Below are 6,869 nucleotides of genomic sequence, written 5' to 3'. Positions count from 1 at the left end.
AGTATTTTTGTTCTGGATAACATAAATAGATTATTGAATAGTTTGCACTAGAAATCACCTGACAAATGTGCATATATGCAATATTTTTGGTCATATCCAAGGTAGTCATGTCCTCATCATCCTCCCCTTCTTGAAAATAAAGCCGTCCTCGGCGTTGCTTAATCTGAAATGTGGCTAACAAAAGAGACAAGGTGTACATGTTGTATATGTATATGTCATCCATTTTTACTTCCCTTGATTTTTGCATATATGACACATGAATAGATGAGTAACTTGCATAGTTCATAAAATCTAAAGCCAAAAAATTAGCACAAGAAGTAGAAGGCATGAAAATATTGCAACTCAGTTTGCACATATAAGTGAAGCTCTTATTCATTTCAAAAGATTGACAATGTTCATCATTAAACCATCCCAACATTGGTGAATAAACCTTACTTGCATCAAATTTACATGCTACAACATGCTTAAATAAGCAAACATGCAATAAGTCATTCAACACAGAATCATCACCAAAATTAGAGGTCATATCAAAATGATTAAACATTGGTTCTTTTGCATCAATAATTAATTCAATGGGTGCACTCAAAATTGTTGGTATTTCAGTTGTTTGATCACATGGCAAAGTCAAATTATCAACATAGTCCTCTAAAATAGGTGGTGTGATCAAAGTAGTGGGTAGCTCATCAGATGGTGCATTCAAATTGACAAGGCATTCATCATTCTCATGTAGAGATGGAAGATCAGTACCTTTGTCATTACCTCTTATGATCAACTCAGATGATGTAGCCACTCTCGGGGGCGATGTGTCACATGGTGGAGGTGATGTAGTCCTGATAACAACGGATGTGGTTGTCATAGTATGCCTAGTAGTTGAAGGAACAATCATATCAACTCTTGGAATGTGCATCGTGCGCTTGTTCTCCTCGTGGCCAACACGTCGTTTTATTTCCTGTTCAGCTTTGCAAGCAAGATGAAACAAATGGTCCATAGGATAACACTCTTCATGAATTAGTATCTCTTGAATATCACGGTTTAATCCTCCCCAAAATCTATCCATAAAATCATCTTCACTTTCTTCTAAAGAGGAATGCAACAAGGTAGTTTGTAAATCATCATAATATTTTGTTACAGTTTCACTACCTTGTTTTAAGTGTTGCAACTTCTTTATCATGTCACGAGTATAATAAGCAGGGACGAAAGTATGTCGCATGGCAAGTTTCAAATAATCCCAAGTAGTAGGTATATAATCAGGGTGTAACCGACAATATTCACTCCACCAAACCAAAGCATAACCAGTGAAAGAACCAACCGCAACCTTAACCTTTTTATGTTCATCGAAATTATGGGAAGCAAATATATTTTTTATGTCGAACTCCCATTCAATATATAAAGCAGGTTTAAAACGGCCATTAAATGGTGGTATAGATACATTAACCTGATCATGTGCACTTGGATGTTTGTGCACCTCTCGTGACGGTTGTGGTATTTGCAAAGGTGGTGGCACGTCCCCCGCGATCGACAAAGCCCATGAATTGACTCTGGATCCTGTCATGATTAGTAGAACAAGAAACAAAACCCAAAAATAATGTTCCTATAACTACTAGGATGTGGTGGTAAAACGCTCACAGTAAAGCAAATATCAATGTCTTACAAGTTCTTACCATGCAGCAGGCGGTGATCGGCAACCAGCGGTGTCAAGTAACTCCGAATATTGAGTAAAGAGATTGCCAGGGGAGCGTACGTATACACGGTGTAGAAATATGTGGAGCTGGGTTGGCTATATATGGTAGCAAAAGATTAGCAATAATCAATTCAAAGATGCAATGTTGAATAAATGCTCAACGACAGTACTGTGCTGGACCTAGGCTAGACCGAACTAGAGACGCGAGCCTAGAACACTAATGAGGTCACGTCGTAGCACAACTAGCATCAATGAAGGACACTAAGTAGCTCTGGACAGCAAGATATAAATGAAGATCACAACGACAGTAAAGATAATGAGGTGAAACAACAGCCAAGCAGGATATATCAACAACTTTGTCTCCAACTTTCCTCTGAAAAAGTTTGTGCCGATTTTTTTGTTTTTTCTTCTTCTCTCTTTTTTTTCCTCACACTTTTTTCTTTCTCTCCTTTTTTTTTCTCTGACTTTTTTTCTCCTTTTTTCTCTTGTTTTTTTTCTCTCTTTTTTTCTCCCTCTTTCCAAAACAAACTAGATAAGATGCAGATTGGATCAAGTGAAGATGTGAACGATCTCAACTATTATTATGACAATGAATGATGGGTAGCACGTGGTGGAAATTGATGGATGGGTGGTGGACAGCGGAAGAGATAATGATGCAGCGGTGGCGTGACTAATGTGAACAGAACTCGAAACTCTAAACGAACTAGACACTAAGACCAGCAACTCGACACGACGATGCAACCGATAATTCAACTATGCAAGCAATGAAAAGAAAATTGCAAAGGCTCAGACTGGCTTGGACCAAGGATGAATAGATCTAACTCTTTTTTTGTGGCTTTTTCTTGGACAATAGGTAAGAAAATAAATCTAATCTAGGAAAACTGGAAATTCTCACCGAGCAACCTGAAAACTGATACCACTTGATAGAGGCGAGGGTCCCGATCTTTCGATGAGATGATGGATATCGCTTTGGTGGAAGTCGACTTTGACGATCCGACTACGAACGTGCGAGGACGTCGCGCCTTAGCAATCGCTAAACCAACTCCGAGAGGTTATTGACCACGCCGGAGCACGATCAACCTGACCACGAGGGTCTGTTTCCTGCGAGCAAACGAAGAACAAGCAAGAAACTAAGATTGCAATCTGGATATTGCGAATATAAGATGAAAGCTTTATTGATCAAGGTGGGGTTCTGTGACGCCTTTGTCTGGTCGTTGAACACAAACGAAGTACGCGAAGTTGCAGCTATGGCGAACTTTTAATCTAAACAAAACCCAAAGTCTAAACGATGCTCTAAGGGCTGTATATATGGAGGAAGAGGGGGGAATTTCGTGGCCCTTGGTGGAGGGGTCCGAAATCAACCCTATCTCTTGTTTCCCCACACATACGGACTCTAAAAATAGCCTATACTTATGTATTTCGAAATTACATGGGCCTGGCCCAATAATAAGGTGACGCAGCACCTAAAATAGCCTCGGGACGAAATTTATGAAGTGGCATCTTATATATTTCGTCCAAGGCTTCATGCACCCATTATGGTGGCTTCAAAGTCCTGAAATCATCACTTGTAACTCCGTTCTTGTTCCCCTTGCGCATGCCATCATCTCCATGCTTGTTCTTGCTCCAATGTTCATCCTTCTCCAAGCTAGGCCCTTCATTTGTAAGCAAAACAAATGTATCCAATTTAGGCAGCATCATATTCTCATGAACATTAGAATCATTACCAAGAAACGAAAGTACCTGGTAATTTAGTTGGCGTGCACGAGCTCTAGTAATTGGTCCAGTATGTATAGCAGCAGGGGCTGTGGGTGTAACAATTGTATTGATGTCCTCATCATCACGACTCAATCCTCATGGTTTATATATGCCTTTGCCTGTACCTAGTGTTCCTTGGGAGGATATATCTATGGACTTTGTTTTAGGTTTACCTCGAACAAAGAAGGGGAGGGATAGCATATTTGTTGTCGTGGATAGATTCTCGAAAATGGCACACTTTATACCATGTCATAAAAGCGATGATGCTGTTAATGTTGCTGATTTGTTCTTTCGTGAAATTATTCGCTTGCATGGTGTGCCAAATACTATTGTTTCAGATCGTGATACTAAATTTCTTAGCCACTTTTGGAGATGTTTATGGGCTAAGTTGGGGACTAAACTGCTTTTTAGTACTACTTGTCACCCCCAAACTGATGGACAAACTGAAGTAGTCAATAGAACGTTGTCTACTATGCTTAGGGCTGTTTTGAAGAATAATAAGAAAATGTGGGAGGAATGCTTGTGATAGAGGCGGGGTGTCCCGATCTTCGATGAGATGATAACTATCGATTTGGTGGAGACGACTTTGACGATCCGACTACAAACGTGCATGACGTTGCGCCTTAGCAATCGCTAAACCAACTCCGAGAGGTTATTGACCACGCCGGAGCACAATCAACCTGACCACGAAGGTCTATTCCTGCAAGCAATCGAAGAACAAGCAAGAATATGATAAAAGCAATCTGAATATTGCGAGTATATATGAAGTATTGATAAAGGTGGGGATCCGTAAGCGGTCTTGGTCTGGTCGTTGGACACAAACGAAGTACACGAAGTTGCAATGGCTAACTTTTAACTAAACAAATCCCAAGGAAAAGCTACTAGATGGATCTACTTATATAGGAGCAAGGGGTGGCGGCCAAGGAGGTGGGAGGACGTCCCAAGGCAGCCTAAAACTAAATCTTGGTCGTACAAGGCCAATGGGCCCAAGTGGAGGTGATGTAACACCTTTGGACTTGTAGTTTGACTCGGATTCTGCTGCAGCATCAGATTGTTCCGTCCACAACTCAACGCTCCGGACGAATTTGAAGGTGATTCCAATTGGTTTGGAAAGTGCACGAAATCTAGTTTCCGACAAAAAAAGAATCACCCAATTCGGAGTCCGTATGAAAAACTTGTGTGCGTTTTGAGTCAGGTATGTCTGTGCAGTCCGAATCTGAATCCAGAACGTGAGAGACTTGGACTCTATCTTCTCTTGGGCCAAAAGTGACGTGAGAGAACTTTTTGGACAGCAAATAAACATCTCTTTCTTCCTTATCTTCATATGTGGATTGTACAAATGTCCCATACACCTGCAATTAGACAAAACACAAAAGTGTGTGAAGTATTTTTGTTCTGGATAACATAAATAGATTATTGAATAGTTTGCACTAGAAATCACCTGACAAATATGCATATATGCAATATTTTTGGTCATATCCAAGGTAGTCATGTACTCATCAGTGTGCCAAATACTATTGTTTCAGATCGTGATACTAAATTTCTTAGCCACTTTTGGAGATGTTTATGGGCTAAGTTGGGGACTAAACTGCTTTTTAGTACTACTTGTCACCCCCAAACTGATGGACAAACTGACGTAGTCAATAGAACATTGTCTACTATGCTTAGGGCTGATTTGAAGAATAATAAGAAAATGTGGGAGGAATGCTTGCCTCATATTGAATTTGCTTATAATCGTTCATTGCATTCTACTACTAAGATGTGCCCTTTTGAAGTTGTGTATGGTTTCCTACCTCGTGCACCTATTGATTTGTTGCCTCTTCCATCTTCGGAGAAGGTTAATCTTGATGCTAAACAACGTGCTGAATTGATTTTAAAAATGCATGAGTTAACTAAGGAAAACATTGAGCGTATGAATGCTAAATATAAACTTGCTGGAGATAAGGGTAGAAAACATGTTGTGTTTGCACGTGGAGATCTTGTTTGGTTACATTTGCGTAAGGATAGATTTCCTGATTTGCGCAAATCAAAGCTAATGCCACGTGCTGATGGTCCCTTTAAGGTGTTAGAGAAAATAAATGATAATGCATATAAACTTGAGCTGCCTGCAGATTTTGGGGTTAGTCCCACTTTTAACATTGCAGATTTGAAGCCTTATTTGGGTGAGGAAGATGAACTTCCGTCGAGGACGACTTCATTTCAAGAAGGGGAGGATGATGAGGACATCAATACAATTGTTACACCCACAGCCCCTGCTGCTATACATACTGGACCAATTACTAGAGCTCGTGCACGCCAACTAAATTACCAGGTACTTTCGTTTCTTGGTAATGATTCTAATGTTCATGAGAATATGATGCTGCCTAAATTGGATACATTTGTTTTGCTTACAAATGAAGGGCCTAGCTTGGAGAAGGATGAACATTGGAGCAAGAACAAGCATGGAGATGATGGCATGCGCAAGGGGAACAAGAACGGAGTTACAAGTGATGATTTCAGGACTTTGAAGCCACCATAATGGGTGCATGAAGCCTTGGACGAAATACACAAGATGCCACTTCCTAAATTTCGTCCCGAGGCTATTTTAGGTGCTGCGTCACCTTATTATTGGGCCAGGCCCATGTAATTTCGAAATACATAAGTATAGGCTATTTTTAGAGTCCGTATGTGTGGGGAAACAAGAGATAGGGTTGATTTCGGACCCCTCCACCAAGGGCCACGAAATTCCCCCCTCTTCCTCCATATATACAGCCCTTAGGGCATCGTTTAGACTTTGGGTTTTGTTTAGATTAAAAGTTCGCCATAGCTGCAACTTCGCGTACTTCGTTTGTGTTCAACGACCAGACAAAGGCGTCACAGAACCCCACCTTGATCAATAAAGCTTTCATCTTATATTCGCAATATCCAGATTGCAATCTTAGTTTCTTGCTTGTTCTTCGTTTGCTCGCAGGAAACAGACCCTCGTGGTCAGGTTGATCGTGCTCCGGCGTGGTCAATAACCTCTCGGAGTTGGTTTAGCGATTGCTAAGGCGCGACGTCCTCGCACGTTCGTAGTCGGATCGTCAAAGTCGACTTCCACCAAAGCGAAATCCACCATCTCATCGAAAGACGGGACACCTTTGCCTCTATCATGTCTCAAAACACTCAGAAACACCTAAAAATAGGATAGCCAGAAAATTTTTCGAAAAATGCGTTTTCGAAAAATTTTGGGCCTAAACGGAGCGTGGCTACCCGAAAAAATGCGTTTTCGAATTTTTTTTTTCCGAAACCTACTCCGGCAAGGAAACACGAATCGGAATCTAGATGGATCCCGAAAACAAACCTAATAAGCAAGGAACTTGGATTGGTGGTGGATATATGGTGGTGGTATATGGCAGCGGTGGTGGTAGCGGTGGTAGTATATGGATATGGATCGGTGGTGGTATATGGGCAC

Source organism: Triticum dicoccoides, chromosome 6A (assembly GCF_002162155.2).
Source record: "Triticum dicoccoides isolate Atlit2015 ecotype Zavitan chromosome 6A, WEW_v2.0, whole genome shotgun sequence".
Lineage (NCBI taxonomy): Eukaryota > Viridiplantae > Streptophyta > Magnoliopsida > Poales > Poaceae > Triticum > Triticum dicoccoides.
The sequence above is the reverse complement of the archived record's forward strand: the minus strand, read 5'-3'. Positions refer to the sequence as shown.